Source organism: Symphalangus syndactylus, chromosome 7, assembly GCF_028878055.3.
Source record: "Symphalangus syndactylus isolate Jambi chromosome 7, NHGRI_mSymSyn1-v2.1_pri, whole genome shotgun sequence".
NCBI classification, from domain to species: Eukaryota; Metazoa; Chordata; class Mammalia; order Primates; family Hylobatidae; genus Symphalangus; species Symphalangus syndactylus.
Genome location: NC_072429.2, coordinates 103904294 through 103928115, shown reverse-complemented (window position 1 = coordinate 103928115; position 23822 = coordinate 103904294). Strand labels below are relative to the sequence as shown.

Below are 23822 nucleotides of genomic sequence, written 5' to 3'. Positions count from 1 at the left end.
GAAACTATAAATTATTCTTAAAATTTTTGTTTTCAAAACCTCGGGGGACTTTAGAAGCCATCCAAACACTTCAGTTTCCAAAAGAGAAAACAAAAGTGCTTTGCCCCAGTTTCACACAAATCAGTTGCAGCCAGGAAACATCCAAAGCCCAAACACCTAAGGCCCTCCAGGTGTTAGGCCGTATATTCCTTAGGGGCCTGGAATATAATTCACATGCCTTGGTTTTACATGTATTTGTAGAGCATGAGCTCATTAAGTGGTGAAGAAGGAAGGAAAAAAGAAGAGAGGGAGAGAGGAAGGAAGGGAGAGAGGAAGGAAGGAAGGAAGGAAGGAAGGAAGGAAGGAAGGAAGGAAGGAAGGAAAGAAAAGGGATGGATGGATTGTTACAATATAGTTTAAAATATGACACCAAAAGACATCTAATACATTACAGGAAACTGTTGAGCTGAGGTCAGGATGGGGTAAATGAACCATTTTCCACTTCATCTCAGGTCAAATATTCCACTAAGACTTCATTGTTTACTTGTAATTGCATACACATACATAATTATGTGTGTGTATGTGCACATGTGCTGTTTTTAAGGAAGAGCAGATGTAGGATCTAGGAACTATTTGGGAAACACAAGAAAGAATAAGGGTATATTTTATAATCAAACAATTAAAAATTAATGCTCTGATAACTTTATAAACTATAGAAATTATAAAAACAAAAATACAGAGCAATGGAATTTGAATTATAAACATCTAAGATTAAATACATTTACATAACAAAATCATTCATTTTTTATAACCACCATATATCTTGTCCTTGTCTGGTTATTATCTTATTGATTCTCTAAGTTTTGTTTTTGTCAACTGTATTATTGATTTTCTCTAAATATTTAATTTGTAAAATCTACAAACAGGGAGTCAAAACAACACATGGCAAAAATTAACACCAAAATTTATGAATATCAACAACCTGTATTTCAGTATTGTTTAATACTCAGTGCAGGGCCCTAGAACCATGCTGCCTGAGTTCAAATATTGACTCCTTCACCCACCAACCATATGACATTGGGCAAGTTATTGAATCTGCCTCAGTTTCTTCATCTGTAGAAGAGAAATGATAATAGCACCGATTCTCCATGCCTGTTATAAAGATCAAATAAATTATGACAGATACAGCACTTCAAATATCACCTGCCACATCCTGCTATCAATATGTGTCAAAAATTGATGTTGTGATATAATTATACTACAATGGTTGTTTGAATGAAGTAGTTTAAAACGTTAATTTGTCATGAATTCAAGTTAAAGTAATGGGACTTGGTGAGTTGCCTTAAATAAATATGAATAATTGTCTTAAAGAAGGTTGATCATATTTTTTTTGTCTATTAAAAATACCTAGCGATAATGGCTAAGGTGTATGCACAGAATATATTTAAAGTGAAGAATAATAAATTTTCATTCAAACTTACCATGTAATTTCACCCTATTGAGCCAAAATTGCCTTTTCATTAAAGACATAGCCTTGAATCTCATAATTTGCTTTGCATTTGAACTCTTCTTTGCCTAAGTTAGAAGAGAAAGTCATAAAATTGGGTGTTTTCCTTCAACAAATACATTCATTGTAATCTAGTTGAGTTGTGTTTCAAAAAGTCTTTCTAAGAAATAACAGATTTTAATGATTGTTTTAGCTATACTGAAAATACCAGGTAAAGCTAGAGTAAATGTATTTATTCAAACAAAGGGCAATATAACAATACTGCCATTTTCCTTGACCTTTTGAATTTTATTCTAGGACATCTCCCTTTATCTTCTCTTTGGTTGTCTTATACGTCTCCATTAACTACTAACATGGTGAAAGGCAGAGTAGTATTATTGTAGCCAGCTCTGTTGATGCCCCCATTCACTCTGAGGTGCCAGGGAGTTACTGCATCCCCCAATCCACTCTCTGTAGGGCAACCAATGGCCAGTAACTGAGTGGTAAGGGGCACAAAAATTCAGCTCCTTGCGTAAAGGGCCAGCAAACTCTACGGTGCAACTTACACTGTAGTGCTCCCTTTGGGCTCAGGCCGAGTCTAGGTTTCTCCAGAAACCACCTCCTTGTTGAACTTCTTCCCCTTTTCTGTTTTGCTTCCCTCATTCCAGTACAGATTTCTCCCAAGAGCACAACTTAGTTCTCCAGCACATGAGTCCAATTCTCAGATTATTCCTCTAGGACACTGGTCCCCAGCCTTTTTGGCATCAGTGACCGGTTTTGTGGAAGACAATTTTCCCATGGACCTGGGGGTGGGGGGATGGTTTTAGGATGATTCAAGTGCACTATATTTACTGTGCACTTTGTTTTTATTATTACTTTGTAATATATAATGAAATAATTATAGAACTCACCATAACGTAGAATCAGTGGGAGTCCTGAGCTTGTTTTTCTGCAACTAGACAGTCCTATCTGGGGGTGATGGGAGACTGTGACAGATCACCAGCCATTTAGAGTATCATAAGGAGTGTGCAACCTAGATTTCTTTGCATGCACAGTTCACAACGGGGTTAACCCTTCTATGAGAATCTAATGCCAGACTCAGGCAGTAATGCCAGCAATGGGAAGCAGCTGTAAATACAGATGAAACTTCACTCTTTCACTGGCTATTCTCCTGCTGTGTGGCCCAATTCCTAACAGGCCACTGTCCATGGCCTAGGGGTTGGGGGCCCGTGCTCTAGGAAACCCTCCTAAGATAAGTACATAAAGATTGAGCAATGCATTGAGTCAAATATCCAGTGCTAGATAAAGAAAAGTTGGCATATATACACCATGGTATACTATGCAGCCATAAAAAAGAATGAGTTCATGTCCTTTGCAGGGACATGGATGAAGCTGGAAACCATCATTCTCAGCAAACTAACACAGGAACAGAAAACCAAACACCACATGTTCTCACTCATAAGTGGGAGGTGAACAATGAGAACACATGAACACAGGAAGGGGAACATCACACATTGGGGCCTGTCAGCAGGGGGCCAAGGGGAAGGAAAGCATTAGGACAAATACCTAATGCATGTGGGGCTTAAAACCTAGATGACCGGTTGATGGGTGCAGCAAACCACCATGGCACATGTATACCTATGTAACAAACCTGTACATTCTGCGCATGTATCCCAGAACTTAAAGTATAATAAAACACACACACACACACACAAATCCAGCACTGCCAGTTTAAGAGTGAGACTTTAGAAAAATTGTTTACCAGTATAAGCCTCAGTGTTCTCACCTGTAAAATGGTGATAATGATACTTCATCTCCAATGCAGAATTGTTGAGATTCAAAAATGTAAATTAAGATACTTAAGAGGGATGTATTATTACACATGTGAGTACTTTTACTTAGCACTTCTGGAATAATTTTTTATTTTCTTTAAAACATAAAATATTTCATGATGAAAAAAATTATACCCACTCCCACTCTCAATTACTTTTTCTATGTCTTAAGACATTGTTGAAACTGATTTTTTTTTCTCCTCTGATGAAATTGTGGTTGCTCCAAAGCTGAATTGCCCCAAAGTTGAATAGAGGAGAATTTAAGTCACACATATTTTAAAAACTATTACTAAGCTACTGAAAGCTGGAGCCAGAACCTTCCTCACAACTCACAGAAGATGCAAAAGAACCAGCCCACTAACACAATCGTCATTCCCTCCCACCTACCACCTTCCAGGCACAGAGAGAATTCTCAGAGTGACGAACCAGGGGAGTGAGCGCAGAGTTTAGCTGAGAAGCTTTTTCCTGCCCTCTTCTCTCTCCTCCTCTTTAATGGTACATAATCTCCCACAAAGAGCAAGTGAAGTAGAAAATTCTAGAAGGTGGTACTGTGCCTTGGTCCTTGTCTGAATGTTTATCTTTCTGGGTCTTGACTCCATTACAAGGGAGCTGAGCATGGGGAGAGATAACTGAGAAAGAGACATATGTTCCCTGTCTGGATAGTCCTAAAAGTAGGAGAGATGCTGATCGTGTTGCCATAGGAGGAGAGGGAACTGCAATGCAGTGTAGGAAGGTAGAAGGCCCTTGATGCACATGGAGGGGCCCAGAGAGCAACAGGAGTTGTGCTGTCACCGTTACGGGAGTAAACCACATGGAATTGCTGGCAGGGACCAAAAGGAGAAAATGGCTTTTAGAGGGAGTTTTCAGTGATGAAAGGTGCTGGATGATCTAAAGAAATTATACAACACATTAGCCCTAAGCAGAACCTGAGGGAGGCAGAGCCAGGCAGACGAAACCTCCATACCGATGATGTAGCTTTCAGCTACCAACTGTGTAGGAGCTGGGCCCAAAAAAAGACTTTGTGGGCCGGTTTGGGGAGGAGGCAGAGAAATAGTAGAACAAAACTGCCCCTCCAGAATCCTACCCTCTAATGACAAACTTGATCAGCATGGGGGAGAGGAAAACTCTGGATTGAACAGGAAATGTATAAAGTAGACTGGATTAAATTTTAATAACCAAGAATGACCAGAAAGTTAGGAAATCTGCCCAAGAATTCATTAAAAACACAGGACAGGGCAATTCCACGGAGTACAAGTGAAAGCAATGATGAAAAGGAAGCAAATCATTTATACCCTACTGAGTTCAAACTCCTCAATCAACTAGCTACACATCAGTAGGTAATTTGACCTGCAAATTATCCAAACTGAGTAAGACTGCAAAAATATTAAACCCAAAGCACATGGGTTGGTACTAAAGAATCTCAATGCAGTAAGGGAGTCCATTGAGAAGCTAAGAGCATGGGTTTTGGTGTTAGACCAAATCTAGTTGTAATCCCAGTTCTCCACTTATCAGCTGAGTGACCCTGGGCAAGTTTCTCAGACTCACTAAGCTGTGGTTTGCTGATCTGAAATTGGAAATTATCTATAAGTTTGTTGTAAAAATTAAATGAAATAACAAATGTAATGTGCAATGTGCAGCTCGTGGTAAACATTGAAATAGTAGCTACTATGATTTATTTACTATTATTTGTAAATCTAAAATAAAGTTATAGCTCTTTTTTATTTTCGAACTACATTATGCACCATTTAATTCTTTGGTGGCTGGCACTGCACAAAAGCCAGCATAAAGACACAGAAATGAGGTCATTAGTAGAGAATTGGACCTTTTATAAATTAACAAGAGATAATTTCCCAAATTGAATTTTATTGGCAAAATAGCTCATCCCTCACCCCCTTTCCAAATACATCAAATATTACATTCTGCAGTTTGGTGAGGGGCTTCAGTTGTACAACCTGTGTATTTATTTATTTATTAAATTAGGACTGTCCATGTTTGTCTACAATGACATAAAATAAACAACCTGCTTATTAGTTTTCCCTTAAGCTTCTGAGAATTGCACCCCCCTTTTTGATTTGCCCAATTGTCAGTACTTTTCCTTCTCTCCTTTCTGGCCCATTATCTGCTTAGTAATGGATCCCTTTAACCCAAACAGCAGGTTTGTGTGTTCCCCGTTCCAAAGAGGCAAGTTGACCAATCAGAATTCACCAACATCTGGCACCCAAAGGCTGCACTCTGGCTCCATCCTCTATTGATGTGAGGGGATTTTTGTTTGGTTTGGTTGGGTTTTCTTAATAAACGTAGTTTCAAACATAAGATTCCCTTCAGCTGATGGTTTTGCATATTGTGCTGGCTCAGGGTTTAGAGAGAAAGACATAAATGATTTCCTAAAACACATTCTTTAGAACAAAGACTATAGCTGTCCTTGCCTACAGACTGGATCTGGCATACTTCACAGCTCTGAAATGCTCACAGGGTTCTAGCCCTGCAGGAGTCACCAGAGATGCAGGGCTGCCCTTTCTAGCTGTTCTGACAAGGGTAGTGAGGGCTGAAATCCAGTCTGTGTGCACCTCTCCATGCCTTTACCCTTGCAAGGCTGTGTCTGCCCAGAGGGGGTAGCTTTAAAGGGCTGAATGGGGGTGACCTTGATAATTGTACTAAATTATGTATAAAATTACAGACTGCTGAGTATGAAGATGTGTTCAGTGACCCTCCTGTGACCCTTGAAGGAAGAAGTAGAAGTATAGAGATAAGCGGGATTTTGAAGATGCAGCATAACAGGTGGGAGAAAAATCTGGAAAAGAGGCTTCCAAGAAAGAGCTGCATATGGCTCTGTGAAGCATCCCACCCTGTGCCATCAAATAAACCAAGCCTTTAAAAAATAATTTTTCACAATATCTATTAAAAATCTGACATATATGATAATGTTTCTGGTATCATCAGGATATTGTATATCTTTTTGATAGAGTATGGCACCTGCTACAGTGACAATTTTTATTTCTGAGTCAATATAATTGGTCACTCAGTCCTCTGAAGTTCTCAATACGGAGAAAACAGAGAAAGCAGGGTTGTTCATTATTAATACTTTAGCTTAACCAGCATAGGAACAGGATGATGTTGACAAATGTAGATAAATGTTGTTTCTTAAGAAAGATATATTTACAGAAGAGATGAATTTGCAGAGCAAAAATGGCAATGTTTACAGATGAGAAAATAAGGAAGACTGAGTGACTTATTTATCTAGAAGATTTTCAACTTGAAGAGTGATTTGAATAAAAGTATGAATTTCTATGCCATAGACAACATGTATGATAGAGAGAAAAATGTAATAAAGAAGTATTTCCTCAGGGAAAAAAGTAGAAAAGAAATTTTGAAACAAGTCATTTGTATTTATGCACTTAAATTTCAATGCATAGGATACACTAAATAAAGAAATATAAACTGCTATCTTTAAGAAGGCAAAAATATGGTCTTCATTCTAATGATGATATCATAATTAGAAGACATTTCTCATTGAATATCTCTTCCTCTGATATAGGAGGTCTGGCATAGGTAAACTCTCTGAAGTTAGCTATTCAGTCTTTCTCATATTTGTATTTTCCTTGTGTTTTACAACAGTAATTATATGTTTCATGTTTATTGGAGGAAAATTACATCCATGATGCAGAAGGTAGTGCAGAGAGTGATAAATAGCCCTTAGAAGAAGATAAAGGACAAAGAAGCACAAGCAAGTTACATTATCATTCTTAGGGGTATCAGTGCAGCAGATTGCATTTTCTGAAAATGGCCACAGAAATATGTCCAGTTTCACATGATCTTTCTCAAATGCTCTTCCAGAACCTTACAATCCTCTCAGCAAAGAATTGGATTCTATCTCCCTTCCCCTTCTAATTAAATGACTCTTTGTAGGTGTTTTAATGATAAAATGTAGCAGAAGTGATCCTGAGTGACTTCCAAGGCTAAGTTATGAAAAGTAACATAGCTTTCACTTGGCTCTTTCTCTTGGATGTTCACCACTGGAGCCCAGCCACCATATTGTGAGGAAGCCCAGACCACATGGAGAGGTCACATGCAAATATTCCAGGCAACAGCCACAATTAAAGTCTTATACAATGACTAGTATCAACCACTAGACACGTGAGAAATAAGCCTTAGGATGATTATATTACCCATCCTTCAAACTGCCCAAGATGTCGACAAATGGAGCAGAGGTAAGGTACTGTTACAGACTCCTACACAATTTGCAGATTTGTGAGCTAAATAACCCATTATGTTTTAAGAGAGTTTGTTACACAGGAATAAATAAGACACTCATAAGAAGTATTTGGCTAAGCAGGAGAGTAATGATACTTTCTAATATAGATTATAATACTCGAACTGTTTAAAAACAGTACGTAGGATACAGGAAACTTGTATTTTGGATAAGCCATTTTTAGCACAATGCTTACCTCATAGTAGGAATAGTAAACAACTTAATTTACTTGGAAACCACATTCTGATAAAGCAAGGCACCTGAACTTGCTGTGCTATACTCTCAGCCAGAAGATTAAAGAGTCAGCGTGAGTAAAGGAGATACCTTTTATCTTAGCATGCAACGGCATTGTTTCTCCTTTCTTTTGGTGGTAGCACCCTACTGTTCTTTATATGCAATTAATGAATTTCTATACCATGTACTTTGAGTTGGGCTGTCACTAATGGTGCTTTAATCCCTGGCCACATGGGTAAGGTGATGATTCAGTCTAGCTAAGAAGAGTGCCGCATCCCCACATGGTACAAAAATTGGCTCAAGGATGGGCAAGTCACCTAGGCAGAACTAACCAATATCTTCTCCGACTTGGAAAAAGAGGGTCGGTATCTCTCTCTCCCTTTCATCTTAAGCTGTATGAGCACCAGGAGCCATCTTCCATGCCACCTGAGAAAGCCTGATTGAAAATGGAGCCTGGGTAGGGGAGTGGAGCCAGGCCACTGATGCTGACATCAGAGCCAACCACGCCTGATACTAACCTCACCCCTCTTCTTTCCAGTTAAGGAGCCAAATATTTCCTTTGTTTGCTAAGATTTTGGTTACTTGTCATGAACAAGTCCTAATTCGTACTGATGGAGACCGTTCAACCAACATGAATCACTTTGAGAAGTACTCGTGATAGAAACATGAAGAGACTTTACCATGATATTTTCTTAAAGGTCAAAATACTGAGAAAAATACTGGGTAAAGTTACCAGACGTAGAGAGACTTTCAAAAATGCCCATGCTAATAATAATAGTGCAATGCTAACAATAATAGAAATGGCCTTTTTACATATATTTGGGGCAAGAAGAACAAGAAGGAATCGGTCTGCCTCATGCAATAGACAATGTAAAGTTAACGAATGAGAGAAAATGAATGCACTTCTATTTTACTCTTATTTTCCATCAAAGAGAATGACTTTTAAACTGAGAAAGGTAGAACAAACATAGTTGAAGGAACTGAAACGTAAGATAGGTGAATAGATAGCCAAGTGCCAAGATGCTGTATAAAGGAGTTCCAGTCTCTCAGCCTAGAAAGACACAATTAGGAGGCTGAGGCACTTTGAGCAGAGGATTGCTTAAGTGGAGGAGTTAGAGATCAGCCTGGGCAACAGAGTGAGACCCTGTCTCTACAAAAAACAAAAACAAAAACAAAAACAAAAACAAAAACAAAATTAGCTGGATGTGGTGGCACATGCCTACAGTCTTAGCTACTCGGGAGGTTGAGGCAGGAGGATTGCTGGAGCCCAAGAGCTTGAGGTTACAGTGAGCTGTGATTGCACCACTGCACTTCAGCCTGCATGACAGGGTGAGACCCTGTCTCAAAACAAATAGATAAAATAAAATAAAATAAAATAAAATAAAATAAAATAAAATAAAATAAAATAAAATAAAACATTTAGAAAAGAAAGCAATGATCATTAGGAGTCAGAAGAGGTTCATCATGAATAAGCTATGCACCACTAATGGAATTTCTGTTAGCACATAAATATTGTAGAAAACGGACAACAGTATATTTCAGTTCTTTCATTTCCTAACTGTGTGACTGTGTGCACAAATCCAACAGACCAACTTGTAGTAGATGGCCACATAATGTGAAAACTTTGAAAAAACTTGTATAAAACAATTAAAAGCCTCATGGAGGATTAGGGGAATAGAAGATGATGAATTCAAAGAATAGATTCTGGAGCTAGACTGTCTGGTCTTGCCATTTACTGTGTGACTTTGGGCAAATCACCTAATTTCTCTGTACCTTTTAATATAAAAATGAAAAAAAGATAGAACCTATATCATGGGTTTGTTGGGAAGATTCGATGAATCTTCCTATCAAGAACTTAGAATAGTGTCTGGAACAAAGTTAGGAGAATAGATGTTAACTTTTATTATCGCCATTAACATGTCTGAAATTAGGACAAAGTGGAGAAACAAATTTTAGGAAACTACAAATATGTATACAGATGTTCCCTGATTTATTATGCAGTCCCGATAAACTCATCATAAATTTAAGATATCCTAAATCAACTTACAATGGGCTTATCTGAACCATCATAGACAGGAGCATACTGAATGCGTATTGCTTTTACACCATCTTAACGTTGAAAAATCATAAGTTAAACCAAATATATTTGTGTGGATTGAATGAACACAAATAAATAAGTAGTACTGATTAATGAATTACTATCAGCAATATTTATTCATTTATTTAAATAAATGTTAACTGAGTACATAGCATGTACCAAGCCCTGAAGTGGGCACTAGGGACACAGAGATGGAAAGATAAAAGGTCTCAGTATCATGACAAAGAGGCCCTGCTTCTTTCAATGTTTTAATCACTGACTTACATGCAATGTATGGCACACTTTGAGTACTCCAGATAGAACAAAGCTAGAAGGAAATACAAATATGTGGGGTGGTAAGTCAAAAGAGAAAAATATTTTGACAAATGGAACAAATGACCTAAATTAAAATGATACAATTTAAGAGATAAAGCTAAATACTATTTATATTTACAAGTATAATTTTATTTTAGAATAATATATACTTACGTTGACAGATCAGAAATTGAAAAAGCAAAAATAAAAAATGAAATATCATCTTTAATCCTACCATAGCCATATAGTCTTTACATCATATGTATAGGTCTGAATATCTTCATAATACATACACATATGTATACATGCTTCGTGTACAATTAGTACACATACATGTGAATATATTTTTAAGTGAAATTGAATTATGATGTTAATCCATTTTGTAACATGCTTATTTAATCTAAAAATGAATAGTTTCATGTCATTAAATTTCCATCAACATAGCATTTAGTACTACCTAGCATAAATTCAATTATACTCTCACAAACAGCTTATGTATGACAGAGACTGACTCTGACTGACTGCTGCATAATACCTCCATTTCCTTTTCTTCCTGGGCACACAGCTAGACTACATTTCTTTGCAGCTAGAGGCAGCTCTGTGACTAAGTTATAGTCATTGGAAAATGAATGAAAGAGATGGGAGTGTCCCATGTGTGATTTTCCATGCACTTTCCTCTCTCACCTTGGAGTAATTTTGAAAATCTCAAGTTAAAAATGATAAAGCTACAAAATTGAAAGATCCTGAGACCTGAATCATCAGTTAGAGAAGGAGTCTTACATGAATAAGAAATAAAATTTCTTCATCTTCTCATCATTGCATATTTTTTTGCTTGTTTATTACAGCAACTGGGGTTACTTTAAGTAATACAGAATTAGTGTACCACCATTTCACTTTTCATATTCAAAAATTAGACATTATACCTTTTAAAATGTTACCAACTTATAACAGCTGTTAAATTGTTTCTTCCATTTGAATTCTTTACATTAGAAAAGATGAACTAGGGATGGGGGGCATGTCATAATTGGCTAACGGTTTCAACGTGACAAAGACCCAAGGGATTTAGTTAATTAATAGTGAAACATAAACAAAAAACATAATCAACATGCAAGTGGCATGGGATACTGGTGCTTAGAACAGGGGACAAAATAGCCTCATGAAGTTGTCCAGTGGTCAGACCAGACCTGGACTTCAGTTCTGGACAGCACCCCTCAGAAGTGAGATGAGTGAACTACAGCTCTCAGTGAAAAGGACTGGGATATTTCTTCTGGAATATAGATACCAAAAAGAGGTGGGGCTGGCATGACAATAACATTAATGAGGATGACACAAATAGGCACTTCTTTTGGGGTGGGTATACTAATAATTACCCCATCATGAAAACCAGCTAAGTTACTTTTATTTGAGACATTATTATTTAAAACTGAAGAAAAACAGAAAGCACAGCTTATTAAACAGATCTTATCACTCTCTAAATGTTTGCCGTTTGCATGGGTCCCCCTATGCAATATATCACAACACACACCAAAAAATGCATGTACACACACGTGCAAACACACACACAATCACACCTATTAGCATTTATTGGAAGAAGTTGACATTTTAAGGGCAAAGGCTAATAATAAAAGCTAATTTTATTAAGTGCTTAGTGTATGTCAGGCCCCATTCTAATTGCTTCATATGTGTGAAATGATTCACAGCAATTCCCCACAATTCTTTAAGGTGCATTCCATTATTATCTCTATTGCATAGATGAGAAAACAAGCCCAAAGAGAGGTAAGTTATCCGCCTGGCATCGCACAGCTAGCGGGTGGTACAGCTGGGATTTAAACCAAGCAGTCTGGCACCAGAGACCATGTAGTTAAATCACAACTCTAAGACTAAGAATTGAAAGCATAGAAGTAAACTAACAAAGGAAATAATACATTTTCAGGGAAAAAATTGGGGGAAAATTGCTAATGAGATCTCGAATTTTGCAACGTGAATTTTCATATGAAGTATTTCAGTAGGTATATTGACTTACTTGTAGGAATGATTTTTTTTAAAATAAAACATGCACATTTATTTATCTTTAGTTAAAGCAATATGCTATAAGTCTAGAAGCTAGGAATATTTTCCTAATACTTGGAGTTTTTTTCAACTATGTAACAAATAAATACATTGTAATGACAAGATTACTTTTTCATCTGTAAAATGGGGTTGTGTGTGTTTACTTTCCTCATTTAATGTTAGAAAATTATGTGATTTCAGGCTTCAAATTAAATCTAATAAATTAGCCTGTCACTTAAGTAAAATAAAAGTCTGTGCCCATATATTCTTTATCTGCTGTGGCATCTTTCACCCAATTTTCTATCTCAGAAGCATCGCCTTGTGGTTGCAGTGTGGAACAACCTTTGAATCCTGATATTGGTACTGACAGTCTGACAGTGCCCCTGCTGCCAGCCTCCAATCTCTACTCCTTCCTATATCCAAAGTGAAAATAATTTCTTCAAATCTCTCTCTCCCTTTCAATTTTTCCTAGGCATCAACTTATATATATTCTATTGTTTCCTTTACCCAAATGTCTAATATTGATTTAAGGTTCTAGCTAAGAACCACATTCCCCCAGTCTTTCTCCCTTGTGTATTCTTACTTACGCTCCTGTGTGTCTATGCCATGGCTCTTTCTTCTTTACAAAAATTCAAATCAAAATGTACCTTTCTGGAAAGGCTTACTTTTATAATTCCTGTTAGCCATTGTATTAGTCTGTTCTCATGCTGCTAATAAAGACATATCCAAGACTGGATAATTTAGAAAGGAAAGAGGTTTAATGAACTCACAGCTCAGCATGGCTGGAGAGGCTTCACAATCACAGTGGAAGGCAAAGGAGAATCAAAGGCATGTCTTATATGGCGGTAGACTAGAGGGCTTTTGCAGGGGGACTCACATTTCTAAAACCATCAGATCGCGTGAGACTTGTTCATTATCAGGAGGACAGTATGCAGGAAACTGCCCCCATGGTTTAATTATCTCCACCTGGCCCCGCTCCTTGACACATGGGGATTATTTCAATTCAAGGTGAGATTTGGGTGGGGACACAGCCATACCCTGTCAGTCATAACCCTGTCTTTACTTTGTATTACCTCAACATGACTAGGTATTTTTATTTGTTTATATTGATCAAGTTTTATTGTCACAATGTCATTGTGATGATGATTGTGGATGGACCAAAGAGACTCAAATGTTGGTGAGTGGTCCACCTCTTTCAAGTAAGACAATAAAACCCAGAGACAAATATAGAGTGAGGTGGAAATTGGATGCAAATTCTACAATATTTCAGAGCAACACATATCATTGAAGTTGGAATTAATCTGTGTTGTCATGGAACTTGGAAATTATCATATTCTCCCTATGGTATAATTAGATTACAAATAATTATTTATCTTCACAGAGACTTCCACATGGTAGTTGCTCATTAAATATTAATATTTTAATTGTTTTGTCATAAACATTTAAAATAAAAAATCTATTATGTTGTAGTTACATATTTTTAAGAAAATAGTGGTTTCTGAAGTGGGTCCTAGTACCAAGAGGTTTCTATGAATGTAACCAATGTTTATAATAATCTGGGCCAATAAGTACATAATAATAATATATGATATAATCAGTTATAAAACAATAATACAAACCAAGAACTAGAGGAATCTTAATTGATCATTTCCTTAATAAGCCCTTCGTTGCATGGGAATCAAGTATTTACAAATAAAAGCATGCATTTGTTGTCTTTTGCAGCAACATGGATGGCGATAGATAAGGGAACTGACAGGAACAGAAAACCAAATGCCGCAGGTTCTAGCTTATAAGTGGGAGCTAAACATTGAGTACACAGGGACACAAAGAAGAAAGTGACAGACACTGAGGCCTACTTGATGGTGGAGAGTGGGAGGAGGGTAAGGGCTGAAAAACTACCTGTCAGGTACTATGCTTATTATGTGGGTAATGAAATAATCTGTATACCAAACCCCTGTGATATGCAATTTACCCATATAACAAACCTGCACGTATACCCCTGAAGCTAAAATAAAAAGTTAAAACAACAATAACAAAAAGATGCATTTGAAATTAGATCAAGAAAATGTGGTATGTGTATATATACAATGAAATACTATTCAGCCTTAAAAAACAAAGGAGATCCTGTCATTTGTGACAACATGGATACACCTGGAGGACGTTATGTTAAGCGAAATAACCCAGGCATTGAAAGATAAATATTATCACATGATGTCACTTACATGCAGAATCTGAAAAACTTTTAACTCATAGAAGCAGAGAATAGAATGGTGGCTACCTGGGGCTAGGATTAGGAACCTTGGGATTGGGAGAGATTGGGCAAAGGGTACAAAATTTCAATTAAACAGGAGGAATAAGTTCAAGAGATCTACTTTATATCCTGGTGACTATAGTTAACAACAACATACTATGTATTTGAAAATTGCTAAAAGAGTAGATTTTAAGTGTTCTCACCACAAAAAATAAACATATGAAGTGATGTATATGTTAATTAGCTTGATGTAGCCATTCCACAGTGTATGCATATTTCACAACATCAGGTTGTACACCATAAATATATACAATTTTAATTTTTCAACTGAAGTATTTTTAAAAACAAAATACCATGCATTAGTTTTGCTTTTATTTTTACACAGGATAAGTATTTATTTAAATGTATACTTTTCTAAAATATAAATGAACATTTTAGAAAATAAAAATGATTTAGCTTATATTTTAATTCTGGACTTAGAGTGACACATCTTTTTAAACACTATATTAGTTTTTCCTTAATAATTCCTTCTCATATCTTTCAAAATTATATTCGTAAAATATATATGATTCAAATTAACTATTTACCTGTACTCCAGAATCACAGTTTTGATCCCTAATTCCAGCCTGCTGCTATAGAGTTTACAAATTAAGAACCAGAAATTCTGATGACTGTAAGTTGTTTTATATGAAAGCAGCAGTGTCAACAAATTATTATTTCTTCTCTAATTTTTAAATATTTTATGAGATTTGCATTAAATATAGAGAGACTATTTTAGAAGATTACACTGGTTATTTAAGTACCTGAAAAAAACAAAATAATTAAATTTTATTTCTACCAAGTGTTTGAATAGAAATACCTAATATATGTAAGATAGAATACACACACACCCACAAATCTTTTTTTCAGCCCCCTCTGTTCTTCCAGTAGTAGGTCTCTTATAAAATAATGACCAAATGTCAACACATAAGGATACTAACTTCATGACAATGCTTCAGGAAATATACTATTATTGTCACTCCTGGATGTCGGTGTTATTTTTGTAATTATAAAAGTGAGGAAATCAAGCCCTATTATTAACATCTTAAAGATGATATATGATCAGTCACAATTAGAAACAACAGCTGTTTTTCTTTAGTTATTTCCTTAGTAGAGAAAAGAAAACACCTAAACTTCTTTTGATTAGTAAAGACTGCAGTTATTACATAAAAGGCTGTGGAAGATTTTCTAGGGAGATTTTGAAGATAGGGGAACGTTATTTGGTTTAAGTATCATTCTCCAGTCCAGGTATCTGGGAAGGCCTTTCTGTTCCAGTTGCCTTTTTTTTTTTTCAAGCACAACTTGATGTTCCCTGAGAGACTCTAATTCAACTATTTTTAAATATAGATGTCTATACTGTACGTGTAAAATTTTGGGTACCTGGTATCAGTCAAAGATACGGTCAAGCTGTTTATAGTTGAGAATTACCAATTTGGAAAATGTCTTCAAGTATCTTCAAAGAAATGAACTCTAGATTCATATGAAAGAATAATTGGATACGAATAGAATGTATCTTGTTAGAATTAACCAAAATGTGGACATTTTACAGCAAACTGTTGCCCAGGAAAGACCACTTAACGCATTTAGGCAAGTAACAAAATTATGATCCCTCTTTGGTGCCCAGAGCAGTGTAAGGATAAATAGAAGATTCTCAATGGCTAGTTTAGATTGATGAATGCCAATATTCAGTGACCCACGGTGATAGCTTTTGAGAAGCTGGTGTGAGGAACAATATATTGGAGAGTTTGGCACAAATATGAACAATTAAAAGCGCTTTAAACCTTTTTTCCTTATCAAAAGAACCACCTGACCTGAGAGGAATTAACAGAAAGGGGAAAAGTGTTCAAGTATGTTTTCTCCAGGACTGAGTAAGTTTAAACCTCTTGGAGTTAGAGCAAGAAAAGGCAATGGATAAAGAAAGAATCATTAAATATTTCATTTTTGAAGATGTACATGATATCTCTACATCTGTGAGAAACATGTAATTGACACATCTGGCTCTTTGATTGCAAGTGTAGGAGAGGTTTAGGTTTTAGCATGTGGTGGCATCTGATGAGAAAAAAGCCAACTTAGAGGTGGTAAATAGTTTAATTCCATCCAATTACAAAGAAAAGAGGAAGGAGAATGGGAGTGATGAAGGAATCCATCCATCATGCACAATACAAATAAAGGCCTGTCACTCATTTTCCTAATGTCGAAAAAAGAACTATTTAGTAATTTTTGACACCAAGGAAACCATTTGTAATAGCCTTCTTCACTTTTCAATTCATCCTTAAATTTAAAAGGAAGAAAAAAACCCATTTAATTGTTTCTATTATGTCAGTTCATCATTTATGAATCCGTGTCAGTGTCTTAGTTTTTTCAGTGAATAGCTAATTCATACCGTATTTGTAGTCACCACTTCACAGTGAATCGCTGCTGTTTGATTTAGCCTGTCATCTGACGCAGAACATCTCAAAACCATTTGCATCACTCTTCTTGCTCTGATCTGCACATAAGGGCATAATTAGGAATGTGATACCTTATATTTATTTAAAATACTCAGTGAATTTAGAATATAATAGTGAAAACAGCATAACTCATATGTCACAAGAAAAAATTTGTGTTAAACCACATGAACTAAGTTACAACTATTAATTACGTATAGATAAAACACCAATGATCGTGGACCAGAGCATAAGTATAAAATATACTTTGTATGAAAACAAATTTACAATTGATATATTTATAACTATCTTATACAGAATGTTCAAAATATGAACTAAATGCATACTGTAGCATATTTGAGTTGTATATCAAAATTTTCCTTTTCAAAACAGAATACCCGGGAGACGTTTCCTTTCCCTAAATATACCTGCAATTTTCAAGTCCTTTTAATTCACGCCTTTAAATGAAAGGGTTGAGTATACAAGGTCAGTGAAATTGTTATTTATGGTTGAAATGTTTTTGCTACATCTATTTTAAGAAGGGTCATTTTTCATTTCATTTTTAAAATTGGTTTAAACTGTTTAGCTGACTATACAAAATTACTCAATGTGCAACTAGCAGTTTACTCCATTTACAAACCTAGGTAGCCTAGGAATTATTTAAGATTTTACTATTAAGATGATTAAGTTAAAATTATATAATTTGATTGTTCTTATGTTTATAGTAATCATCGTTTTTTAAACTATTTTACTATTACTATAAAATATTTTCCTCTTAAATGTGTTTCTTACCTCTTTATTTGTTTTGTTTCTGAGGAAAAACTACAATGTCGATATTTAAATTGCTCACTAATAGACAGACCTTTGCACATCAATGCCAGTATTTTATGTTAAGATGACCTGTAATTATGGAGATCCTTGTTTTGTAACTGAAACAAATATCTTCAAAGAATATCACTGCTTACTGCTTCATTTTCCCTAGGAAATGCATCACCCAACTTAGTTGGTATTTAAAAAATTATTATTATTTTCCCTTTTGAAGTTCTACTGAATTCAAAATGAATAAAAACTACTTAATGGTGAATATTTTTAGATATTCAAATGCACATTTTCTATCCTGGTCAATATTAGCAACTCTTCTCTAAGCTAAGAAAGCATGTCAGGCTTGTCATGCAGACCAGCATAAACTGCAGATTTGTGAGCATCTAACCGCAGGAAGAACGCATTGCTGAAGCTAAACTAGACTATTAAGAAGACTTTCAGTGCTGGCCAGTGTTCTATTCCAGGAGTTAGAGAATTAACTACAATATATTTATTTCAAAATTTTAAAAGAAGACATTAACAACTAAGCAAGATTTATTAATTCTATTTGGAAATGGCAAGAATCCTGAAAGTGAAAGTTCCTATATTTGTGATTTTTTGAACTGCACACTTGGTGGAATGACTCCCACTACTGACCCTTTTCTAAGTCAACGGGGATTTCAAAGTGTAACTATTTACAAGTTAGAATGAGAAGAAAGCAAGTCTCTAAAAAATAAAAGTTTATCGTAAGACTGAGGAAAATAGTCAAAACAATGACTACTGAGAAAATATTATGATTATTATATTGTTATTATTTTTGCCCAAGGTCTCTAGGCATTTGAAGAAGAAAGATTAAACAAACATTTCATTTGTAGGTAGACTCAAAAAAATAACTGAGTAACCTTGACCTCCATCAGCACACAAAAACCCACATAGCCAATGACAGACTTCATTGTTTAAAGACTACTTGGGAATAATTAAGAAAAAGATGATGTAATCTAATATGTGATAAAGAGAGATATAATATTCTCTACTGGAAGGCATTCCTATCATGTCATATCAAAGTCTAGCAAAACGTTGAAAGTTAGAAATGTTATCAAGCATTAGCAGGCATTTAAAGAACGTCTCTTGAATATTTCTAGCATAAAAAAGTATTTCATGTGATGTAAATGAATGGTAATTTTCTGACTTAAAAGAGAGCTGTGCCAGTACATTTCAGCATTCTGGACCCAATTCTGCAAACATGGAGACGCTTTCAATTTGCTCTGCCTGCCTTCCCGCCTTAGATGGCTGCGATTGCAGCGAAATTAATCCATTTAAAAATCTGCGGCTTAAACTTAAGGATTTTCAGTTTTTTCCCCCTTCTCTCTTTTTTTTTTCTTAGAATATCAATAAGTTCCAATTGAAGAGCGGATTCTTTTGCAATTCAGGCATGTGCCGGCGATAACGGGCGAGTTGGCATGAAGAGAGGCAGAGATGGATTAATTATGCAGAGAACATGGAAATTCTGCTTATCATCGGCTAGCAAAGGAGCCCGGCTCACATAATCAGCAAACGAAGGGAGAGGAAAAAATAACAATGCAATGGCACCTTCCAGCCCATCATCAGGATTTTTTCTACCCCCTTGTAATTAAAAAATAACATACACTTATAGCCCTATCTCCTGTGCAGGCAAGGAGTGGATGTCCACAAAATAATTGCACTGGGATATTAGAGCTGGCGACACGGGCTGTCCATTCCGGCTTGCTCTCCTGCTCACCCTCTCTTTCTCTTTTGGCCTCTCAGGCACTTTGCTTCTGAACCCAGTCCAAATCAGAGGGATGTCTCAGGTGACATTCTAGCTCGGTTTCCAAAAATCCCAAATTGGTACCTTATCATGATCCAAGCAAACATACATACATATATGATAAATATTTGGAGGGCTGACTCTAGGGGAGGCTTTGGAACTGATCACCTGTGGACTATCTGGTCAGTTTCATTTTTGATGAAACATGTCCAAATAGCCTTCATTTTGCAAAGTGACTGGATTAAAATGGTGGCTGTGCAACGGCTGTGCTATCTTCTCAAATCATTTAACTTATCTACAAGTTTTTGTTTCTATCCCCTTTGCCAGCTCATTTTATAAATGTAAGTTCATGATTGCAATGTTTGCACCTCAAAATCAGAATTCGAAATTCTGTATTGTCATTGTAAAATCTGACGGCTCGATGCCTTGTATTTCTCTAAATGCCAAAAGACTACAATAAACCTAATTTATTGCTTTAAAGAAAATCAGATTGAATCTTACATTTGTATGCATGTGATTTCTAATTCTGAAAATTAAAATGTAAACACATATGTTAAATAATGATACTCCTGACTGAATGCCATGGAAGTCGGTTTTGCTGTTTTAATTGTCACTCAAATAATTTGACCTAATTACAGACATAAGCCCGAAGAAGCTCTCTGGCCATGAGAGAGGCCGTTTCTTACTGAAGGGTTATTGGTGAGCTAGAGAAACAGAAAGATAAATATAAACCTGGAAAGACAAAAATTATACAACACATGAAGGAAAGATGTTCCAAAGTGCAGCAAACTGAATTAGAAAGCTGGCAGACTCTAGAAATGTAATTTATTCATAGAGTTCCACCAAAGCAGGGAACCAGTGTGGGGCGCAGTTTACACGCTTGTGGGAATGTTTTAAGTGACAGTGACGATAATAGACTGATTTTTTTAAACTAATTATTTCCATGTCTATGCGTATGGACGCACATACGCTAGTATATATGAATATTATCAAAAACAAACAATGAGTAAAGGATCGAGCAAATGTTTAGAGATATTTGTGATTAGGGACTTTGTTAGTTTCTGAGAGTGGAGGGAAAATAAAATCAGAAAAAAATATACTCGAATGTGGGTTGGTTAAGGGTGAAGAAAGAGAGAGAAAAAAGAGAAAATCCCACTAAAGAGAACAAGAGAATAAAAATATGAGGAAGAAAAAATTGTAATTGTGACAGTAGAAATTATAATTATGTCTAGTTATTGTATAAATGTATACATGTAAGATATTAAATATATATATATACGAACCTACAGAAAATAATTCAAGTGTATGTTCTTACACCAAGAGTTCTCCAAATGCATAAGGAAACCACAGATTTCTCAGAGCAGAATATAATTTACTAGGGATTTTGGAGCATAGCCACGTGAAATAGGGGAATACAGCTGGGATAATTTGACCATCCACTACTGTTTAATTTCTACCACCTTCCTACCATTTAGTCCCCAGAAAATGTATTTAGCATCTCTTTGACCTAGCTTCTTAAATGTACTCCTACTATGATAAAACCTACCCCTTTGAAGTTACTAGATAAAAGATACTGAGGAACTGGGTGCCATGGCTTATGCCTATAGTGCCAGCATTTTGGGAGGCTGAGGCAGGAGGATCACTTGAAGCCAGAAGTTCCAAACCAGCCTAGGCAACATACAAGACCCATCTCCACAAAAAGTAAATAATAAAAAAAAAGCGGGGGGTGGTGGCACGTCTCTGTAGTCTGAGCTACTTGAGAGCCTGAGGCAAGAGGATTGCTTGAGCCAAGAAGTTCGAGGTTACAGTGAGCTATGATTCCACCACTGCACTCCAGCCTAAGCAACAGAGTAAGGCCCTGTGTCAAAAAAATAAAAATTAAATTAAAATGAATAAATGATACTGAATAATCCATAAGCAGTGATGAATAATTCTTGCTAGGACCAATTATCAGATCAAATCTGGTGATTTTTTTTTTATATTAGAAGGAGAGAGATAGAGCTAGCTTCCCAAGATGACCCTAAACTATTATATAAAGTTTTATTTTCTTAGCAAAATAAATTAGTGAACTCTTGGACTCCTGAGAAACTGATATTCTTCTAGGATCAAAATATTAAGAGCTAGTTCAATTCAGTTAGACACTAGAAAACAATTTACTCCAGGCTTACAAGATGAGCAGAGGGTCATCTCAGTTAATATCCAGAGCGACAGGTGGTTCTTTAGATGTGGTTCTCACTGGGTGGTCCAGTGTTTTTTAACCCTGGCTGCACAACAGAGTCCTCTGGGAAGCTTTTTAAAAATACTTATTTCTGAGTCACACCCCAGATATATAATTTTTTTTAACTTCCCAGGAGATTCTAATGTGCAGCCAGAGTTGAGGACCAGTCTGGCTAGGTTCATTCATTGCCCTCCATTGAAGTCCATTTAAAGCCCCAAATATCTTCAAGACTAGGGCAGTCATCAAAGCAAACTAGGCTGTGAGCAACATGGGGCAGGAACCATGTTGCTTGGTCTCCTGCCTCCCCAGCACCTAGCCCAGTGCCTGTTACGTAGAGGGTTCTCAAAAATAATTTTTGATTGAAAGAATAAAGCAAACAGGAGCCAGAAAGACAGAAAGCTTTACATCCACCTGTCACCACAGCTGTCTTCTCTGCCCTACATCATGCCCCACAAGTCTTGATAATTTGGAAGCTTTCTCAAGGTTTTCTGAAAGCCTGTGCTGAAACTTTATAGATGCACCATACTTCTATAATCTTTTATACTTTCCTGAAAACATGTCTTAACATCTTTCACAAGAGAAGGTAGATAACAGAATTCTCAGTGACCGTAACTGTAAATGGATTTGTAATCTACCCATGATTAAAATTATTTTCATCATGAAGTAGAATTCTCAATATTGTTGCAATTTTAATATTATCAACTCCAAAGTGTCTTGGTGATTGATAATATAGACAGCGAAACCCTATATTATAGTAATTAAATTTAAAATGAATCAGCCATCCTTATATGTCTCAGTATAGTACCTGATTATTTGAAAACAATTATCTTTGCATGTCACCTAATGCCAGACAGCACTTGGAGCTGCTCCCAGGGATTGTTCTGGGTCACAATGCTGCTGCCTAGTCTAAATACAGATACTGTGTCTTAGGTGCCACGATGAATATTTTCTCCATTAAAATACATGACCACCACAAAAGTGAGCTCTAACCCAGAAGGAATGCAGGCCTGAATTAGGAAACCTTTGAACAAAACCTTCAGGCTGAAATGAGCATTCATCGTAGGCAAGTCTCACTGACTTTAAAGGAAGCCCGTTCTCTAGGAAACCCCAGAAACCATGGGCTTGAGAGCATGTCTGACTTTGTGGAGGAGGTTTTTTCTTTTCTGATCAGAGCCAGGATGTAATCCATAATGCTTTGATTGGACTAATTGCCCTTCAAAGGAAATGTTTTTCTTCATACATTCAATTAAATAAACTATCACTATATTTCCCAATGTTGTCCCTTATTTCCCTAGTTAAGATGTTACAGGAACATTCATTTCTCCACTGCAGGAAGAGATTCCTCTGCTTCTCTTAATCTTATACTTTTTTGCAATCCTTTTTAATGACAAAACCCCCCTTTACTGAATGCTCCATCCCACCACCCTCCCCACACACATTTTGGAGAAAAAAATTAATACAAAAAATTCTTCCATACTTGGTTCATTTGCAGATTTCACCAGGCTTGCAAAAAGCACACCTGTTGTGCTGTCTGGATTTCCTTTTCTGATCATAGGCTTCTGACAAAGAGGGGGGGAAAAGAAAGATTTTTATCAAACGCTCTTCACCGGACAATGAATTTTCTTCACCATTTGAATGTATCTGTGGAATGCCTGAGTGATTCATTACAGCAGATTCTGAAGTATGACAATGGGCCGCAGAAATGACTGATGGTATCTTTTTCCTGATTTCATTTCCCTGATCCTCTTCATCCCTTGGCCTGTGTACCTCGATTAATTAGAAACCAGGGATTTTCACTCATCAGCTGATGGGTTTCATGCTCCACTCTGTCACAAATCTGCTGCCTGCACTATCTCTCTTACAGCCGGTGGCTGCTTTAAAAACTTTCCCTTCTTTTTCTTCTTTTTTTTTTTTCCTTTTTTGAAGCAGTGCTTTGTGACTACAGGTTTAGGTCTTTTAAAGATTCAGACATATTTTTAAAAAAGAGATTAAAATTAAAGTAGAGAAGATTCAAAATCTCTGATTAAGTTAATCCCTATCCAAATGATACTTGTCCAAAAATGAACTTTTTGAAGAGATG

At 36.2% G+C, this 23822-nt stretch overlaps 1 long non-coding RNA gene across 1 annotated transcript in view; it reads left to right on the top strand.

The window, feature by feature from the left end:
- Positions 1–20009, top strand: part of LOC134737139 (uncharacterized) — a 45247-nt gene extending 25238 nt beyond the window's left edge. The window contains exon 3 of the long non-coding RNA XR_010121748.1: positions 19123–20009. This is a non-coding gene — a long non-coding RNA (uncharacterized lncRNA). The remainder of the gene's footprint in view (positions 1–19122) is intronic.
- Positions 20010–23822: the final 3813 nt, after the last annotated feature.